This window comes from Myxocyprinus asiaticus, chromosome 20 (assembly GCF_019703515.2).
Source record: "Myxocyprinus asiaticus isolate MX2 ecotype Aquarium Trade chromosome 20, UBuf_Myxa_2, whole genome shotgun sequence".
NCBI lineage: Eukaryota > Metazoa > Chordata > Actinopteri > Cypriniformes > Catostomidae > Myxocyprinus > Myxocyprinus asiaticus.
This window is the reverse complement of record NC_059363.1, coordinates 36847851-36869306: the sequence shown is the minus strand read 5'-3', so window position 1 is coordinate 36869306 and position 21456 is coordinate 36847851. Positions and strand designations below refer to the sequence as shown.

Here is a 21456-nt window from a genome sequence, read left to right as displayed (position 1 = left end):
GTTCCTCCTTAATACATTGTCCCTCTCACTGCATTTCCGTTGGCATCAATCCACTCCTTATTGTCTCCTTCTCACTAGGCTCATTCAATATATCTTTTAATATCAGATATTGCTGTTCCTTGATACTCTCTCTTGGTCTCAGTTCTTGAATATGTCTGCTGTGGCTTTTGCTGTGCCTGTGTCTTTGAAGGGGCTTAAAGAAAAGGCTCTCACTGATATCTTTCAGATTTCTTTCTTCTCACGTCAAGAGCTGCTCTTTGTGCCGCTGGCACTCCATATATTATTTCAAAGTCTGAGGCAACACAATCATGAACCACAGAATAAAGTACCGTGGCATGACTCTCATACACATGTGCACAGCCACAGCCAAACAAACACAGATATGTGAAACCTGAGAGTTGCTCCCACAGGCTGGTGCCTAGTGATTAAGTTTCTAGGCTGGCTATGTAATCATGGAAGGTTTCATTCTAGGTAGGGGTGACCAGAAAGATGAGAGTTACTGAAAAGAAACCCATGGCCATAGTGTTGTGACCATACTATGACCATTTTTTTAAATATGTTTCAGGCTCCATCTTGCTAAAATGAAGCCTTTGATTCATGCACTTTAACCAAAGTCCCTTCAAACAAGTCAGATCATAATGTCTCCAGGCAACTGTTGACTAATCATGCTACAGCTCCTATCTACTTGAAGGGGGAAAGATGGAAATATCATGGCAGGTCTAGCCAATGCGAGTGTGTTCTCGAGTAAACTGACAGGCAATGTCTCTATCGGCTGAATGATTTTCTCTTTATATTGAATGATTGGTGTAAAAGTTATGAAAGTATATTTTGCTTACACGTGAATTTCTCATATGTGGAATTACGCAAAATGTTTAATGTGTACCTGATGTGCCTGTCTGTATATGTTGTATCTACCACAAATTTGTGCATAACATTAAATTTACCTCTTTCATTTTGGTGTATTTCATTTGGTGTATTGTGTTGCTGTATGGGAGAGGTTGGTTGTTGCAAAGCTCCAATTAATCTAATTTCATCTTTGCCTTAAAAAAATATTTTATATGTATTTTCCCTGTAATTCATATGAATATCATATTATTTTCCCCAAAAATGTTAGTAAGTGATTTTATCACACTAAAATCATGTTAACATGCAAATTGGTTGTCTTGTGGTTATTTTCTCAGTGAGTATTTTAACGTTCAAAAATTGTCCCCCATTCATTTCCATTCTAAGTGCCTCACTGTGACCCAGATTTTAGCTTTTTTTAAAGAAAATATTTATTTATTTATTTATTTTGGTAATCAATAGTATGCCACAAATGCTGTCGATTGAGCTTAATTTGTATTTAACCCAGAATATTCCTTTAATTCTATCAAACACAACGCAGACTACACCACTTTCATTGGCTCTTTTAACTGTAAGGCACCATTTCTATTCCTACAGACGCCATATTGGGCGTTACAGTTTTTTCCCATTCATTTGTATACACATGGCCTGTCTCATCCATAATGTAACTGACTCAACACATTAAGCCATGACGTTCATGTGGATGATCACAAGTTCGAATAATGACATCTCATGATCCTGTTTTTTTTTATTTTAATTTTTTTATAATGTACATTTAGAAGATCATATATCTCTTATGTTTTACATATTATGAAAAATATAACAATTAAAAAAAAAAAAAAAATGTTTTTTATCTCACTGCTCCAAGGAGATCTTCTCAATCCCCTAAAAAGCCCAATTTCATTACATTTAATTTAAAATGTTGAATCACTCCTAAATATAAAGAGGGCCACCAAGGATATCCATTTTCCATACGTTAACAGCTGATTCATTCCAATTTTTGTGAAAGCTGGACAGGATGGGGACAGAATTTCTCAATCTCAATTTTTTATTGATTGCTATGAAAACACCAACTCAGATCTTGGGTAGATATTATGATCCATCCTCCAAGCCTTCACGGATACATTCCCAAGGTTTCAAATACCATGTGACTTCACCCCTTACAATATGTCCTCCAGTCATTATTAATTTTCTTGGATATCCTTGTCAGACCCCAGTGAAGTCTCATCCTAAAACTGGTCTACCCTGCTGGACAAAATAAATAAATAAATAAACAAAAAACAGGTTAAATCAGCTTAAGCTGGCTTGCGTGTCAGCTGAAAAGTGCCTCAAACCCTTGTAAAAAGCCAACAGACTAGCCTGACCAAGCTGGGAGTCCAGCTAATATCAACAAACCAGCTTGGGCTGGTTTAAGCCGTTTTTTTCAACAGGGTCTTCTATGACAGATCCACACAGCTTTTTCTGCAATCTTTTCACAGTCTTACTTTACCAGAAAAGCAAACCATGACAAAATATTGTGTTGTTGGGATAAATTCAACCTTGGCGTATATCGGCCTCAATGGAAATACAAGCAGAAGCAAGACTGTCGACCTGAATTGTTCCAGCTCCTCCCCAGCAGTTGTGGAATCTTAGGTGCCAACAGAAAGAGATGTTGGTAATTACTGTCAGAGCTGAATTCCTCCATTCTCCTTCAAACCATCAAAGCCCTTGACTCAATTAAACAGCATAAGCGGATCTCCTGAAGAGGGAAATTTGCCCAGGCGCCACCTTTTGATGTGCAAAAATCGAGCAAAGCAAGTAGCTCTCGGTAGCCAGATTTGTCGGGCTTAGCATCAAGCATGCAACAGTGAGCAGTGCTCTTGCTAAGCAAATTGCAGGGCCTGAAAGCAGATGTATTAAATTCTATCTATCCAGAAACATAAAAAAAAAAAAAAAAAAAAAAAAAAACAGATTGATTAAATGCAGGTGCTGAAAAAAAAAACAAAAAAAAACTTTGTCATATTTATCATATTTAACATGCACCAACTTATCCATCTGAGAATTCCATGCTCTAACTCTCATTTCACAGCACCTGAGGTAAGGATGGCTTACACTGTGCATACTGCACATCCAAAAACTGCTGCCAGGAAATAAACGCCATGGTTTAGCTTCAGCTCAGTGTGGAGGCTGCATATCAAGATAAGCCATGATAATTATGGCAGGAATCTCCCAGGGACATGGATGTGCGTAGCTCGATAGTGTTGCCTTCACACAATCAAATGGGGATATTTTTGGTGCCATTATCTTTGAGAAACAGGCTATTTGTGCCTTTCCTAAAGTTTTTGCCAGTTGTCTGATTACCAAAAGAAACCAGTTAGACTGTCCTGCTTCCAACAGTTTTACATTTAGAGGCAACCACATTGGAGCGATGGCTCCAAGTACCTGGAAATCTAACAGATTTCCAGAAGCACAAGGCAAAATAATCTCTTTGCTGTAAATACATACTCAAATCAAATCAAATCAAAATCAAATCACTTTTACTGTCACACAACCATATACACAAGTGCAATAGTGTGTGAAATTCTTGGGTGCAGTTCCGAGCAACATAGCAGTCGTGACAGTGATGAGACATATACCTATCTACAATAAACATCAAATTTACACAACACAATTTAAAATCTAATATACACATAATTACACACAACACAATACACAAATAATAACATACAATGTACATTATACAATACACACAATATAGAATACACATTATACAATAAAAAAAAATAGTATATATAGTATATATCAAATGTACAGTAGGTTGTATGGTACTGTATTGACATTTAGGCTGTCAGTTGATAGTCAGTTGCCAGCGTGTTGTAAAGAGAATATAATTTATGACAGTCCAGTGTTAGATAATAAGATTAATAAAGTGCAGTGCTGATGTATATTGATCGTGAGAGATCAAGAGTTCAAAAGTCTGATTGCTTGGGGGAAAAAGCTGTCATGAAGTCGACTGGTGCGGGTCCTGATGCTGCGATACCACCTGCCTGATGGTAGCAGTGAGAGCAGCCCATGGCTCGGGTGGCTGGAGACTCTGATGATCCTCCGAGCTTTTTTCACACACCGCCTGGTGTATATGTCCTGGAGGGAGGGAAGCTCACCTCCGATGATGTGTCTGGCAGTTCGCAGGGCTTTGCGGTTGTGGGAGGTGCTATTGCCATACCAGGCGGAGATGCAGCCAGTCAGGATGCTCTCTACAGTGCTGGTGTAGAACCGTGTGAGGATGTGGCGGTTTATTCCAAACTTCCTCAGCTGTCTCAGGAAGAAGAGGCACTGATGAGCCTTCTTCACGATGGCCTCAGTGTGGACAGACCATGTGAGTTCCTCAGTGATGTGGACACCCAGGAACTTGAAGCTGCTGACTCTCTCCACTGGTGCTCCATTGATGGTGATGGGGCTGTGTTCTATTTCTCTTCTCCTGAAGTCCACCACAAGCTCCTTTGTCTTACTGACGTTGAGGGAGAGGTTGTGCTCCTGACACCAGTGTGTCAGAGTGTGCACCTCCTCTCTGTAGGCTGTTTCATCATTGTCAGTGATCAGACCTACTACCGTCGTATTATCAGCAATCTTAATGATGGCATTGGAGCTATGTGTTGCCACACAGTCATGTGTGTCCAGGGAATACAGGAGTGGGCTAAGAACACAGCCCTGCGGGGCTCCAGTGTTGAGGGTCAGTGATGAGGAGATGTTACTGCCCATTCTAACCACCTGGCGTCTGCTTGACAGGAAGTCCATGATCCAGCTGCACAGCGAGCTGTTTAAGCCCAGAGCCCGGAGTTTCTCATCAAGCTTGGAGGGCACTATGGTGTTGAATGCTGAGCTGTAGTCTACAAATAGCATTCTCACATAAGTGTTCCTTTTTTACAGGTGGGAGAGAGCAGTGTATATTGTAGATGCAATGGCATCATCAGTGGGGCGGTTGTTACGGTAAGCAAACTGCAATAGGTCCAGTGATGGAGGCAGCACAGAGCAGATGTAATCTCTGATTAGTCTCTCAAAGCATTTGCTGATGATAGGGGTCAAAGCAACAGGACGCCAGTCATTTAAGCAAGTGAATTTGGATTGCTTTGGTACAGGCACAATGGTAGACGTTTTAAAGCATGTGGGGACTACAGACAAAGAGAGGGAAAGGTTGAAAATGTCAGTAAAAACACCAGCCAGTTGGTTCGCGCACGCTCTGATGACGCGGCCCGGAATGCCATCTGGACCCACGGCTTTATGGATATTCACCTGTCGGAAGGATCGGGTTACATCTGCTACAGAGACGGAGAGTGAACTAACCTCTGTAGGTTTGGCCGCGAGAGCTCTCTCTGCGAGGGCTGTGTTTTTTTCCTTGAACCGTGCATAAAATGTATTTAGCTCATCCGGGAGAGAGGCTGCGGTGTTCACAGCAGAGTTTTTGTCCGTGATGTTATTAATTCCCTGCCACATGTTTCTAGAGTTGGTGGTGTTAAACTGTCCTTCAGTCTTGTTCCTGTACTGGTGTTTTGCTACTCTGCTATTTCGGAGGGCATAACTGGCTTGTTTATGCTCCTCCGCATTCCTGGAATTAAAAGCAGAAATCCGCGCATTAAGTGCCACGTGAACATCGCTATTAATCCAAGGTTTCTGGTTCGGGTAGATCCGTATTGTTTTGGATGGAACAACATCCTCTATGCAGTTTCTGATGAAACATGTTACGCTATCAGCGTAAACCTCGATGTCGTCATCAGAGGCGGACCGAAACATCTCCGTGATCAAAAAAGACAAAAAACATAAGAATTGTAAACAAAACAGACAAAAAACTACAATGTTGTTTCGGAGCTCACAATGCAGCACCCATACTCGGCGCCATCTTGAGTCCATGCCCTTAAAACCATACTTTATGGTTTTAAAGTGGTTGCATGGCTGCCCTTTGAATAAATACTGATTGATTTGAAAGAAGGGTGATTTGGCAAAAAATAAAATAAATAAATAAATAAATAAAATAACAAATCTGTATTTTCAGTGTTATTGTTTCAAAAGAAGGATATATGCTATGAAAATGTATGCTAGCGAAGGTCTGAGGGGGATTTTCACTAAAAAGTTGTGTCTCTGGTATACCAGCACAAACATGCCTCTTTTTCTATGTAAATTATGCTCATAGATTGTGCCTTATTCACAAAAGTAGGCTCTATTTGCCCCGGTGCAATTAATTGTGTGCTTTTCGCCTCTTAAAGTGTGTGATAAAAGGAATTCTGCTTAAAGGAGACATTTGTGTACATTTCTAGTGAAAATGGCAGCAATGATTCATCAAATGATGACCCAGGGATTGTTAAGAGTGTTACAACTGCATATACAGATATGCAGTCAAGAGTACTCTTATCATTTAAAACAGCCAGCTGAGGTACCTCGATCATAGTGTAGGAGTGAAGCTGTACAGTCCCTGTAACTAATGATGCAAGTTAGGCAAACATACCTTGCATGTAGTGAACATCTCAATTTGGGGTGGTGGTGGGGGGGGTTTCACCATTACCTGTTTATATAATTCCTTGAGTAAATTGGGAGCTAAAACAGTGCAGACAGCATGTGCAAATAAACAATGTTATCAACAAATGCTTCCCTATGGAGTGTAAAGTACAGGTGACTTATCTAAGACCAAAGCAGGTCTAAAAAAAAAATCAGTAAGTATTCATGATCCCAACTTCTGAGACTAATTGAATAATAATAATAATAAATCCCTCACAGAAATGCACAATAAACACAACTCCAGGTCAGTAAGAGTTGTGTTTTTAATCTTTTCCTACTGTGTGAATCTCTGAGATAAATAAAAGCAAAAAAAAAAAAAAAAGCAAAAAAAAAAAAAAAAAACGGAATTACAATAATCCATATATAAACAAACATACAGATATGTCACTCCCAACTTGAGGGGGGATAAATCTTTCCTGCAGTGATGGCACTGTGCTGTCCCAGAAGACCAGGCCCTGGGCTTAAGCTAAATGTGAGGGGGAAATACGGATCACGGAGTATTTTCTTCCTCTGTGATCCAGATTGACATTTTTGTGTTGTTGCCAATGTCCTGCTCTCCAAAGCTGCTTTGCATCCTCTTTACTATACCTTGTGCAGTTGTAGTAAACTGTGGTTCAACAAACTGAAAGGGTGGAAGGCTGTGAATAAGTAAAAAGAAAAGATGAAATTCTGTCTAATAGAAATAAAAAATTTTGTCTTTATCCTTCCTGAAACATACAATGGCCCCAAAATGAATTTGGACTCTTAAAGGGATATTTCACCCAAAAATTATCTCATTATTTACTCACCCTCATGCCATCCCAGATGTGTATGACTTTCTGTCTTCTGCAGAACACAAATTAAAATGTATATAAGAATATCTAAGCTATGTAGCTCTATAAAATGCAAGTGAATGATGGCCAGAACTTTGAAGCTCCAAAAAGCATATAAAGGCAGCTTAAAAATAACCCATATGACTCCAGTGGTTGAATCTGTGTCTTCAGAAGCAATGTGATAGGTGTGGGTGAGAAATAGATCAATATTTAAGTCTTTTTATATATATACAAAATTATAAGAAAATAAATAAATACATAAATTAATAATATTAAAATGAATAAAAAATAATAAACTGCTGTGAATGCAAACTGATATGTAAACTCTACTTTATTTATTTATTTTTATTTTTATTTTTTTCTGCTCTGAAACTGGTAATAATTTTTTCAAATTAATTATTTTCTTTCTGTTTTAAACCAAATCTACTTGCTTTGTCTCAATAGCCTTATGGTAGACGCTTTGTGTGCTATGACCGTATGTGTTAAAAAATGTGTGAGAGACAGAAAAATACATTAAGATGAAAGAACAAAAGTTTTGTCACCTTATATAACACATAAAGGTCACTGGTCTTTGTTTGATGTGGGCATAAAAGAAAACAGCAGTTGAACAGAATTATGAGTGGGATACACTGCTTGTGCTGTCTTGTTTTACAAAATATCACCCATGTGTGTACATTTATTCAGATATATTTGATAATTCACAGAACATGTCAACTAATTTTGTCTACTTTAAATATAACTAAGGAGAAATAGTTTCAAGGAAGGACCAATCAAAAGAACACTTTTCAATTCATACATTTAATTTCATACATGGCAGATTCATAGCAGATCTTGATAGGGGACATGATTCCTATGAAGACATCAGTTTGTTTGCATACTTAAAGTATGCACTGCTCAAGAGTTCCATTCGTTTTCTGTAATATTGCAAGAAAAATACAAAACTGGGCCATTTTACAGATGAGACATGCAGTTTAAAGAATTTGGCAAACATGTGAAGTAAGTAAAGAAAAAAATCTGTTAGGGAATTCTACTGATAAAGTCAAGGAACCTGCAAAATGCAGATATAAATATGAACATAAAAATGCAATTAGCCCTGCAAATTTGCCTGCCTGTTAACAGTGCTTCAGGAAAACACTTGTGTACTATACTGTCTTTGATTGAAAGGATTGAGTTTAGCCATGAATGTGACATTGTGAAAGCAATGGATTTTTTTTTCCATAAAACATTTCTTCTATTGTGGAGCGATGAAGAAGCAACCACAAAAATCACAGAAATTAACCATTCTAGCCTCATTACAATCTTTGAACGTGAGACCATCTATTGTTAAGGTCGCTTCTCACTATTTAAAGCAGTGGCCTGTTCTTTTCAATGATTTTGGTCAAATCAACACTGTGAACTATGTAACATGCTGGAACACTATGGTTCCAACAAATAACACAACAACTGACATAATAACCTCTTTGAAAACACAGTGCGAAACATCAGTATTTAACTAAACAGTATTTTAAAAGAAAATGGTTGTTAATTCAGTTACTCGATTCAGTGACTTAATTCAGTTTTCGTCAAGAATCATCAGACTGATTCAAACCAAACCGATAGCTTGGTGGTTATTATGGCATAGCTAAGTGGTTGTTAGGGTGTTCGGAGTTGTTACTTGTTATTACTAAGTGTCTCGTAATCCCTGGTTTTTGTGCTTAGACTTTTATTTTGAAATTCTTGTTTAGTTCCCTGTTCCTGTTTCCTGTTAGTTTTGTAGTCCTTTGTAGTTTTCCTTCATGATTGGTTTTCCCCTGATTGTTTTCTCCAGGTGTTCCTCGTTCCATTGTTTGCCCTTGTGTATTTAAGCCCTTGTTTCCCCTGGTTTCTTTGTCAGTCTTCACATGTGTTGTTATGCTCTGTACTTGGTTCCCTGTGTTTTGTTTCTTTATATTCTGAGTACTTAGTTTATCTTTTGTTTCATTAAAGCTGCGTTTAGATCCTCATTTCTCACCTGCCTCGTTATAGAAAGACTGAACCAAAAATGGATCTAGCGGCTGTCAGAATTCTGCTTCTGAAGTAAGGAGACCATCCAGTTGAGGATCATGTCCGTTAGTTTTTAGAGCTAGCGAATTTAGTGCACTATCCAGACCGCTCTCTGGTGGTTTTCTTCTGGACCGGTCTGAATAGTGCACTGAAGGAACTGATGCCTCTGGCTGATCCTCACTGGACACTCGGTGAATATGTGGAGAAGGCTCTGAAACTTTGCGGGTCCCTTTACACAGTGGATTATGGCAGGAACCCTGGGCCAAAACCTGCATCTTCTGCTCCCTCATCCAAGCCTTCAACGGCTCCTTGCTCCTTCCACGGCCAACGAGCCAGCGCCCACGACCAACGAGCCAGCACCCACTGCCAATGAGCCCACGACCAACGAGCCAGCGCATATGCCTGTGGCCCTGTCCGTTCCCGTGACTACGCTCCCAGCTGTCCAGAAAAGGCAAAGGAAAAGGACACCTTCTCCCCAGTCGCTGCCCGTGCTCACGACCACGGAGGTCGTTCCCCAGTCGCTGCCCGTGCTCACGACCACGGAGGTCGTTCCCCAGTCGCTGCCCGTGCTCACGACCACAGAGGTCGTTCCCCAGTCGCTGCCCATACTCACGACCGAGGAGGTCGTTCCCGAGTCTCTGTCAGTGTTCACGACCATGGAGGTCATTCCCAAGTCTATGCCCATGCTCACAACCACGGATGTCATTTCCCAGTCATCCAGGACTCTTACCCCTCGAGCCCCCCACGGCTCCGCCTTCCATGGCTTCGCCCCTCGAGCCCCCCACGGCTCCGCCTTCCATGGCTTCACCCCTCGAGCCCCCCACGGTTCTGCCTTCCATGGCTTTGCCCCTCGAGCCCCCCACGGCTCCACCTTCCATGGCTTTGCCCCTCGAGCCCCCCACGGCTCCCCCTTCCATGGCTTCGCCCCTTGAGCCTCCCACGGCTCCACCTGTCTTCGTCGAGCCTCTCCCGTCTCCGCCCACAGAGTCTTCCACTGCTGCGCCCACTCCCCCAGAGACTCCTCCTCCAGCGGTGCCACCCGCTCCCCCAGATACTCCTCCTCCAATGGCTCAGCCTGCTCCTCCAGAGACTCTTCCTCCAGCAGCCCCGTCCGCTCCTCCAGAGACACCTCCTGCAGTGGTTCCATCCTTCTGACCCTGTCTCGACCCTGCAGTCACCTCTCAGGCCTCCTGACACTGTCTCGGCCCTGCAGCCACCTACCAGAACTCCTCATCCAGTTCCTACCCTGAGGTGGTCTCCCTGGTCTCCTGGCCATCCATCTGATCTGCTCTGGTCTCCTTGGTCTCCTGGCCATCCGCCTGATCTGCTCTGGTCTCATGGCCATCTGCCTGATCTGCTCTAGTCTCCTGGCCATCCACCTGATCTGCTCTGGCCTCCTTGGTCTCCAGCTCCACCTCTGGCTCCAGCTTGGTCCTCTGAGCCCGCAGCGTCGCCCTTGCTCTCCATCCATCTGGCTCTGCCTTGGTTTCAAACGTCCCTGACTTTGCCTTGTTCCTCTGCTCCCCTTGCCCCTTGTGCCCCCTTGAACTGCCTGTTTCCTACTCCCCCCCCCCCCCCCCCACACCCTATGGACAATTTTTTCCAATATTTTTCCACTTCTTAAAGGGGGGCTCTGTCATGTATTCCCTGGTTTTTGTGCTTAGACTTTTATTTTTTGAAATACTTGTTTAGTTCCCCGTTCCTGTTTTCTGTTAGTTTTGTTGTCCTTTGTAGTTTTCCTTCATGATTGGTTTTCCCCAAGGTGTTCCCCATGCCCTTATGCTTATTGGCATAAGTCAAAACAAGGCCCCTTCTTCAAAATAATTATTTGAGATTTTCTTAGCTGCTTTTTTTCTTAGCTACTGTCTATGAGATTTTATGTAAGCTGCATAATTTAATGTATCATGTATATCCATTGCACAAATAGTGTAAGATGAGTTATGTGCAGAAGATTAATACTTAGTTTGAGCAATAGTTATAGTGATGCTTGCCTTAAAGGTGACAGTTAGTAAAGGTATATACTTTCTCCTACCCAAGCTTAATATGCAGAGACAACTGTAAGGAAGCCACCCATAGGTTTATTTCCCTGAAAAGTGTAAACACTTTGGTTCTGTGGTGTTATCCAAACATTTCTTTGTTTTATGGTATTCCAAACAGCCCGATAAAGCAACATTGGCTCAACCAATGGAGTATTTGTGGGTTTGGGGTGGAACTACAAAGACAGGGGGAATGTTCACAAATCAATTATCTTTGCAGTTACGTTTGGTGATGCTAGTGCCATAAAAAGTACACACTTTACTGTTCATGAGGACCACTAATTATATGAACACTGCATCTGATGTTAAATTGGCCTAAAATTAAGCAATGCACAATATTTTCCTCAAAGCCAGATGACCCAACCCCCCCCCCCCCCCCCCCACACACACACACACACACACACACACATTTTCTGTCTTCTCTCTGCTCATATACTTCTATCTTCCCGGCACTCTCTCAAGCCCATTTGCTTGGCTGGGCACTCGGCTGGGAGTTGATGCAGAGGATGAGTAATAGTTACTGCTAATCAACTAACTATCTGGCTCTATCAGCTCATTTGAGGCTAATGCTATTTGCTGAGATGCATAGCAATGTGGGCTCATGAAATTAGCCTTGCTGCTGTGAGCAAAAGCAGCACCTCTTAAACGAGCCCAACTGGATTACCGTGAACAACCTTGCACTGACATCCCCATCAGTACAAGTCAGGACCCTCTGATCAGAGCCAGGGGAGAAGAACCATGCTACCCTGGGCTTACGTATGTGCACACGTGGGCAAAGAGTTTTAAAGTCAGGCATGGAGATATATCTGGCTTTCAATCAAAGTCAGTAAAACAACCATTAAAGTAGTCCATACGGCTTGCGTTTCATTCCAAGGTTTCTGAAGCCCTTTGTGTGCAGATTTGACTGAAATTTAGGTCGTTTCCAAAGTCGAAATCTTTCTTGATGGCCATTGTCACCACACACTTTCATTGCATGGAAACGAGCTTGGACACTGCTTTAAACAGCTCATTTTGTGTTCCATGGATGAATGTCATTGTTTTGAAATGTATGAGGGGGAGTTAATGATGAAAAAGAGGTTTTATCATTATGTACATATTATTGGAACATTGATAAACTGATGCATTTTATTTGTTAGCATTCAACTTTGTGTTTCATTAGAAAATTCCAAACAAACATATATAGATCACACTTCCCTTCTGAGCTTTGATTATATACATGAACATTGATAGAGGCTTGTTTTTCACACTGAACACTTGTTTTTTTGTTTTTTGAAGTAGCATTTAATCTGGAAATACTGCCACCTTGTTTTACAGGGGAAATACAGTGAACCCTTCATTTTGAGTAAAAAAAAAAAAAAAAAAAAAAAAAAGATAATTGGAAAACGTAAACATCCGGCTTTATATTCTAAAATAATATTGTTACAGAATATACATGTCAGACAAAAATTGGCAAAAAAATCTTATACTGAAAATGTTCCCACACATATCTAGGGACCAGGATATCAAAGGGACGTGGGGATGGTCTCTTTTGACTTGGGCCAGTAAGCAACCACCTAGCAACACCCTAACAATGCCCGTGTGTCCACCCAAAACACCCTGACATTGCATAGAAATAAACAACTAAAAATGTAAAACAATGTTTTATTTATTTTACTTTATGCATTGTGGTGGAGAATCAAAATGTATTTTGAGCAAATACTATATTAAATGGACAGTTCACCCAAAAATGAAAATCCTCTGATTATTTACTCACACTCATGATATCCCAGGTGAGTATGACTTTCTTTCTTCACCAGAACACATTTGAAGGAAAAAATAATTATCTTAGCTCAGTAGGTCCTTAAAATGCAAGTGAATGGAGATTTATCTTTTGAAGGTCCATAAATCACAGACAGTCAGCATAAACGTCATCGATATGACTCCAGCGGTTAAATGCATGTCTTCTAAAGCGATACAATCACTTTTGGTGCAAAAAATATCAATATTTAAGTACTTTTTAACTCTAAATCTTTGCCTTTGGTAAGCTTCAGTAGAGGGTGGAGATCATGCGGTCTCTCATTTGACGTATCCGCGTTGCAATGATACAGAGGTAATCTCAAGTTCTCCTCTTGGTTGAGACATCCAGGATGAGCACACAAACGTCATGGTTACTTGCATAACCTCCGTTCCCTGATGGAGGGAATGAGACGTTGTGTCGATGTAGTGACACTAGGGGTCACTCTTGAGAGCCCGAGACACCTCTGGTCTTTGATAAAAGGCCAATGAAAATTCTCTGGGGATCTTCCTGTCGGGAAGAACACCACTTAGCAAACAGATGCCACTTAAAGGCATACAGGCACCTCGTAGAGGGGGCCCTAGCCTGAGTGATCGTGTCTACCACCGCGGGTGGTAGACCGCTTAGGTCTTCCACATCCCATCCAGGGGCCAGACATGGAGATTCCAGAGGTCTGGTCATGGGTGCCAGATGGTGCTCTGTCCCTGAGAAAGAAGGTCCTTCCTCAAGGGAATTCCTGTCGTGAGGAGCGTGAGGTCTGAGAACCAGGTCTGGGTTGGCCAGTAGGGTGCTACCAGGATGACCTGCTCCTCGTCCTCCCTGACCTTGCACAGAGTCTGTGCAAGTAGGCTCACTGGGGGAAACGCATATTTGCGCAGGCCAGTGGTCCAGCTGTGTGCCAGTGCATCTATGCCGAGAGGTGCCTCGGTCAGGGCGTACCAGAGCGGGCAGTGGGAGGATTCTTGGGAGGCGAACAGGTCTACCTGTGGCTGTCCGAATCGACTCCAGATCAGCTGGACAACCTGAAGGTGCAGTCTTCACTTTCCCCTGAGGGTAACCTGCCATGACAGCACGTCCGCTGCAGTGTTTAGGTCGCCCGGGATGTGAGTGGCTCGCAGCGACTTGAGGTCCTGCTGATTCCAGAGGAGGAGACGGCGGGCGAGTTGTGACATACAACGAGAGCACAGACCGCCTTGACGGTTGACATATGCTACTGTTGCTGTGCTGTCTGTCTGCACTAACACGTGCTTGCCCTGGATCAATGGCCGGAGCCTCCACAGGGCAAGCAGAATTGCTAGCAACTCGAGGCAGTTTATGTGCCAACACAGCCGCGGGCCCATCCATAAGCTGGTGGCTGCGTGCCTGTTGCAAACCGTGCCCCAGCCCGTTTTGGAGGCATCTGTTGTGACCACGACGTGCCTGGAAACCTGTTCTAGGGGAACACCTGCCCATAGAAACATGAGGTCGGTCCAAGGGCTAAAGAGGCGGTGACAGACTGGCGTGATGACCACGTGATGTGTCCTGTGGCGCCATGCCCATCTCGGGACTCGAGTCTGAAGCCAGTGCTGATGCTGTCTCATATGCATCAACCAGAGCGGGGTGGCCACCACTGAGGATGCCATCTGCCCCAGGAGCCTCTGAAAAAAATTTGAGTGGAACCACTGTTTTCTGTTTGAACACCTTCAAACAGGTCAGCACTGACTGTGCATGCTTGTTCGTGAGGCACGCCGTCAACGAGACTGAGTCTAACTCCAAACCGAGAAAAGAGATGCTCTGCACTGGGAGGAGCTTGCTCTTTTCCCAGTTCACCAGAAGACCTAGTAGGCTGAAGTGTGACAGCACCAGGTCCCTGTGTGCACACAACACATCCTGAGAGCGAGCTAGGATTAGCCAACCATCGGGATAGTTGAAGATGCGAATGCCCACTTCCCTTAGCGGGCAAGGGCTGCCTCTGTGACCTTCATGAAGATGCAAGGGAACAAGGACAGACCGAAAGGGAGGACCTTGTACTGATACGCCCAACCCTCAAATGCAAACTGCAGGAAGGGTGTGTGTCGAGGTAGAATCGAGATGTCCTTCAGGTCTACTGCCGTGAACCAATCTTGATGCCGGATGCTCACTAGAGTGCGTCTTTGCGTCAGCATCTAGGACGGGAATCTGTGTAAAGCCCGGTTCAGTACTCGCAGGTCCAAGATTGGCCGCAACCCACTGCCTTTTTTCAGTACAATGAAGTAGGGGCTGTAAAACCCCTTCTTCATCTTGGCTGGAGGGACAATCTCGTCAGACGTACCGGTGGGTGGGGCCTCGCGGCGGGGTGGAGCCTGAGATTCCACACCATGTCGTGGCCGTGCTGAGTTCAGGGACATCGAAGTACTTACCTGGCTCCTTGTGACCACCCCTGGAACAGCCTGGGATGGGGGAGGAAGAGGCCTGTCCTCGTGACCCATGGAAACTGTAACATTGGGGGTGGATTTGTGCCACAGCTGGGCGCTCAGGGGTGGGGAGACTGCCGCTGGAGCGCCAAACCTGCCAAATAGAGTGGTGGACAGTGGTCGTGATGATGGCCGTGCACACCGGATACGTGACCCAAGGAACAAGGAGACCGCTCTTGCTGAACTCTTGGGTACTGCAGCCACTTGGGCATGCAGCGCAATTAAATGCAAAGGTAACAAAAGATTCTCCTCCCGGCCCTCAACCGGGGGATGGAGTGGTCTGCTTACCAGCTCCAGAGCAGCAGGTTTCATCGTCCCTGGGTCGCCCATCTCAGGGGTGCTTCGAAGTCTTTCACGGGTTTTTGGTGGCCGCGAGACGGGTGGCGTCTGCTTCCTGCGGTGGGCTCCACGCTGGGGCTGGGCCACAGGGGCGGGCTGCAGCGGAGCCAGTGCAGTCACCGCAGGGGGATGCCCTTGGCGATGAGCAGACGGGGTGCGGGATCTTGAGCCGCGCCGGGGCAGGATGTGCCGGATAACCTCCGTCTGCTGCTTCACCGCTGAGAACTGCTGGGCAAAGTCCTCAGTGTCGCCGGCTGGCCAACTTGGGAAATTGGGGCAGCAAGGAACCGTGCCTTGTTGGCCTCTCCCATCTCGACCAGGTTGAGCCAAAGGTGGCGCTCCTGGACCACCAAGGTGGACATCGCCTGCCCGAGAGTCCGCGCCGTGATCTTCGTCGCCCGGAGAGCGAGGTCGGTCGTCGAGCGCAGCTCCTGCATCAATCCCGGGGTAGAACTACCCTCGTGCAGTTCCTTTAGCGCCTTGGCGGACTTGCAGGAGAGCCATGGCTTGCAGGGCGGAGGCGGCTTGTCCAGCGGCACCGTAGGCCTTGGACGTCACAGACGACGTAAACCTACAGGCCTTGGGCGGAAACTTTGGGCACCCGCACCAGGTGGCGGCGCTCTGCGGGAATAGGTGCACTGCGAGCGCCTTTATCCACCGGGGGGATTGCCGGATAGCCCTTGGCTGCCCCACCATTGAGGGTAGTGAGGGCAGGGAAGCTGAAAGATCGGGACCAGGCAGTAAAAAGTGCCTCCCACGACCTTGTCAGCTCTTCATGCACTTCCGGGAAGAAAGGAATGGGGCGGGGCATGGCTTTGAGCGGCGCCGCGAGCCCAGGAACCAGTATTCGATCCGCAAGGGTTCAGGGGAGAGCGGAGGGTTCCACTCTAGTCCGACGCTCACGGCTGCCCGGGAAAGCATGTCCTCATCTCCGCGTCAGCCTGTGACTGGGTGACTGCACCAGAAGGGAGGAGCCCAGCTGAAGATTCCACATCCAACTGGACAAGTCTGCTCTCCGATGCTGCGCTCGAGAGCTCATCACTTTCACGGGCTCCGAATAAGAGGTCGAACTTGCCGTGAGACAAGCTGGCGGACACATCCAGAAGCCCGATCGGGGCAGACGAGCGTGCTGGGGAATGGGAAGTCCGTGAGGGGATACCCGGCGGAGGTGGTCCCATTGGGGTCCCCAAATCGCCCCTAGTGTTAGCCACGCTGGCCTCATACCCATGGATAGAAGGACCGAGGCGGGGAGCCTCTGGGGTGACTTGCTTTCTTACGAAGGTAAGCCGCGACCGAATCGTTGCCATGGACATTTTCTCGCAATGAGTACATGACCCATCCACGAATGCTATCTCTGCGTGAGCAATGCCCAGACATGAAAGACAGTGATCGAGAGATAACGAGCGCAACCAGAAATAACACACAAAGGAAAGGAATCTTTAAAAAGACGCGTCTTTAAAAAGACATTCCGTGTGTGCCGCTCTTTTAGAGATATATACTCTTTTAGAGAAATATACTCTTTTAGAGAAATATACTCTTTTATTTCTGCCGAAGCACACAGGGACATTCTCTGCAGTGCACCAGCGCAGAGGAGGGAGAAACCGCTGAAATGCGCCATCGGATCCAGCAGAGGTGAATGAACAGTTGTGGGAATTCAGCTCAGTGAGCATGAACATTCGGCTCTGAAGAGAAAATCTGAATGAGTGGATGCATACCAGCTCCTTTTATACCCGTATGTCCGGGGGAGTGGCATGTAAATACCACTCGCCAATTTTCATTGGCCTTTTATGAAAGACCAGAGGTGTCTCGGGCTCCCAAGAGTGACCTCTACTGTCACTACATCGACACAACGTCGACATGACAAGAAACAGATCAATACAGATCTACACCAAAACTAACCAAGCTACTGTACAGTGTTCCTCCTCCTGACTTGTAAACAGCGTTGCTTTTCCAGCTGTGACTTACGTGCATCAGTTCTAGCGTATTTCAATGGCCAATGCGATTACATCACACATGAGTACCGCTCCTGACCGGAAGCATGATTTAGAGTTTAAAAAAATATCAAAAATACTTAAATATTTATATTTTTCACACCAAAAGCGCTTTAGAAGACATTAAATTAATAGCTGGAGTCGTTTGGATGACGTTTATGCTGATTGTCTGTGATTTTTGGAGCTTCAAAAGAGATATCGCCATTCACTTGCATTTTAAGGACCTACTGAGCTAAGATGTTTTTCTATTTTTCTTAAAATGTGTTCTGGTGAAGAAAGAAAGTCATACACACCTGGGATATCATAGGGGTGAGTAAATAATGAGAGACTTTTCACTTTTGGGTGAACTGTCCTTTTAAGTTTAGTTTTTAACTCTTAAACGGGTCATAAATTACCATAACATAACAATAGGGTTTTTAATGCCATGATTTCATGATGTCATGCACCCACATTGCGGAAAAATCGAGGTTGAAAATTGCCCACACGTTTCCAAATAGGAAATCTTCAATAGGCGTTCTATTGCCCTTTTCCAAGAAAAGTTAGACATTCTGACTTTTCGAGTTGCATGGAAAGCAACATGACTTGTTAATGTGTTTGTGTGCATGCACTTGTGGAAAAAGCTATTTAAATGTAAGCCTGTGTGTACAGTATGAACAGATTATATTGCACATGCTTGTGTATATGTTCCTATCTATATGCATTCATATCTTGATGTGTGGCTGTTTGTGTGTGCATGCACAGATGCTATTTTGTGGGGAAAATAATGTGCAAATGGAAACAGAATTGGCAACACAGTGGACTCATAGTCCAGATGTTCAGTATAAAGCAGTGCCAATGTCATTGGGTCCCCAGCCAAAACAAACACACAGCAATCTGTGTTAATGGGCATACAAATGACAGACAAATTAGCATTTACAAGCAAGAGCCATAAATGGGTAACAATCTTCAATCACAACTGCAGGAAAGTGGGAAGTATATTTTGTGTGTAATGATACTATTTTATCTTGTTAGCCTATAGTACAGTGGTTTTCAACTGGTTTTGCTTCAAGGCCCATATTTTACATCAAGTGGCACCCCAACCCATACTAAATTGTTTATCATACAAAGGTAAAGGCTGGCACAAGCTATACGCAAAGTAGGCAATTGCCTAGGGCCTCTGCATTGCAGGAGGCCTCCAAAAGACATTGTATATTATCTTCGGATTTTTAGCCATATCATGCATATTTTAGCCATATCATGCCTATTTTCGAAACGTAGGATGGCAGGGGAAAGCTCATTCTCATTCTATACACTGAATAGCATAATAAAGAACTAAATATAGAACTCACTTTTGGTGCCACTCTGTGGTAGTGATGGGAAGATCAGATCATTGTACTGACTTGGATCTTTGAGTCTCGTTCAGCAAAATGAACAAATCATTATTCAAGTCATTTCGTTCATTTTAGCAGAATTAAATTAAGACGTTAAATTTTCAATAGACAAAAAAATTAATTTAGGTGCCATAAATGTCTTTTGATAGCTATGCATGAGGAAAACGCATACATTTAAATAACTATATACACAAAGTCTTGCCCTCCACCCATTCTAATCTTGCCGCAGTGATCTTACCCTCCATCAGGGAATGGAGGTTACACAAGTAACCATGACGTTCCCTATCTGTCACTCACTCGACATTGTGTCGATGTAGTGACACTAGGGGTCCCTATACGAAACGCCACAACTGGCTGAACTGTGTTCCGTGAACTGGCGGTGTGTGGTGGGCAGACTACTGTGTGCCTCATAGCCAGCACACCAGGTCGACACATAACCTCCCCCAACATAGTTATGAGTGTCGAATGACCCTTTGGGGACAAGTCAACTATCCAAGAGATAAGAGACAGGCTTAACCCAGTCATGGCCTCTTTTCCCCTTCTCTTTTTTCCATTCCCTAAAAAAGAAGGGGGATTATCCGACTGGGCCGCCAGGTCTAGTCAGGGGGTGTCCCACCCAAGGGGAAGACACCGCAGAGACCACACCTCACCCAAAGAGAGGGGGGGATATTTAAGTGGAAGAATACATCACATGATCTTTCCAACCATGTGGAGAGTCTTCAAGGTAGATCCTACCCAATGGGGGAGGAGTTACTACAAACATGGAGACTGTGGCAGAGGGGCTCTGCCCAAGGAAGACGCAGATTGCCAACGGGGAAACGAATTAGCGGAAGATATACATCGCATGGGCTTAGCCTTACAGGGAACCACCACATGCGGAGCACCTACCCCAGAACAGGACTCTTAGTTGGCATGTGTACTGGGCCGGCAGCGAGTCTCTCCGAAAACTCGACTGCCACAGGGCTCGGAGAAAGTCAACCAGGAAACAAAACTTGTGAACACTACTGGGAATTAATGGCGCACGTCTTCAGCTCAAAAGGAGGTGGAAGGAGCTATGTGCAAGTGATAAACCCGACCGGCTATCCCGGGCTTATCTGCTTGTATTGCATGCCACTACCTGGGACAAAACCGGTTCAACCCGGAGGTTGTAGAACCTTGCAAAGATGTTGGGTGTTGTCCAGCCTGCTGCTCTGCAAATGTCTGTTAGAGAGGCACCCCTGGCCAGGGCCCAGGAAGCCGCTACACCCTTGGTAGAATGGGCTCGTAGCCCTACCGGGGGCAGCATGTCCTGGGCGTGATATGCCATAGTTATGAGGTCAACGAGCCAGTGGGCTATCCTCTGCTTGGAGACAGCACTTCCTTTCCGCTGTGCACCAAAGCAGACAAAGAGCTGCTCAGAGATTCTAAAGCTCTGCGTGCGATCCAAATAGATGCGTAAAGCACGCACCGGACACAGCAATGAAAGGGCTGGGTCTGCCTCCTCCTGGGGCAGCACTTGCAGGTTCACCACCTGGTCCCTAAAAGGGGTGGTGGGAACCTTGGGCACCTAGACCGGTCAGGGTCTCAGGATCACGTGAGAGTAACCCGGACCGAACTCCAGGCACGTTTCGTTGACAGAGAACGCTTACAGTTCTCCTACCCTCTTGATGGAAGTGAGCGCAGTCAGTAGGGTAGTCTTCAAAGAGGGTGCCTTAAGCTCGGCTGACTGCAAAGGCTCTAAGGGGGCTCTCTGTAGACCCTGAAGAACTACAGAGAGGTCCCATGAGGGAATGAGGCGCAGTCTGGAGGGATTCAGCCTCCTGGTGCCTCTTAGGAACCTGATGATCAGGTCGTGCTTCCCTAAGGACTTACCATCGACTGCATCATGGTGTGCTGCTATGGTGGCAACGTACACCTTCAAGATGGAAGGGGACAGCCTCCCTTCCAACCTCTCCTGCAGGAAGGAAAGCACTGATCCGACTACGCATCTCTTAGCGAACAGACGCCACTTAAAGGCATACAGGCACCTCATAGAGGGGGCCCTAGCCTGAATGATTGTGTCTACCACTGCAGGTGGAAGACTGCTTAGCTCTTCCATGTCCCATCCAGGGGCCAGACATGGAGATTCCAGAGGTCTGGTCACGGGTGCCCCGTCCCTGATAAAGAAGGTCCTTCCTCAGGGGAATTCGCCGGGGGGGGGCTGTTGTGAGGAGTGTGAGGTCTGAGAACCCCATCTGTGTGGGCCAGTAGGGTGCTACCAGGACGACCTGCTCCTCGTCCTCCCTGACCTTGCACAGGGTCTGTGCAAGTAGGCTCACTGGGGAAAACGCAT

The 21456-nt window shown here is 45.1% G+C and overlaps 1 protein-coding gene across 1 annotated transcript in view; it reads right to left on the bottom strand.

Annotated features, from left to right (window-relative positions):
* The window catches only part of LOC127411211 (ALK tyrosine kinase receptor-like), a 710256-nt gene that overhangs the window by 326104 nt on the left and 362696 nt on the right, over positions 1-21456 (bottom strand). The gene's annotated exons all lie outside the window — the stretch shown is intronic.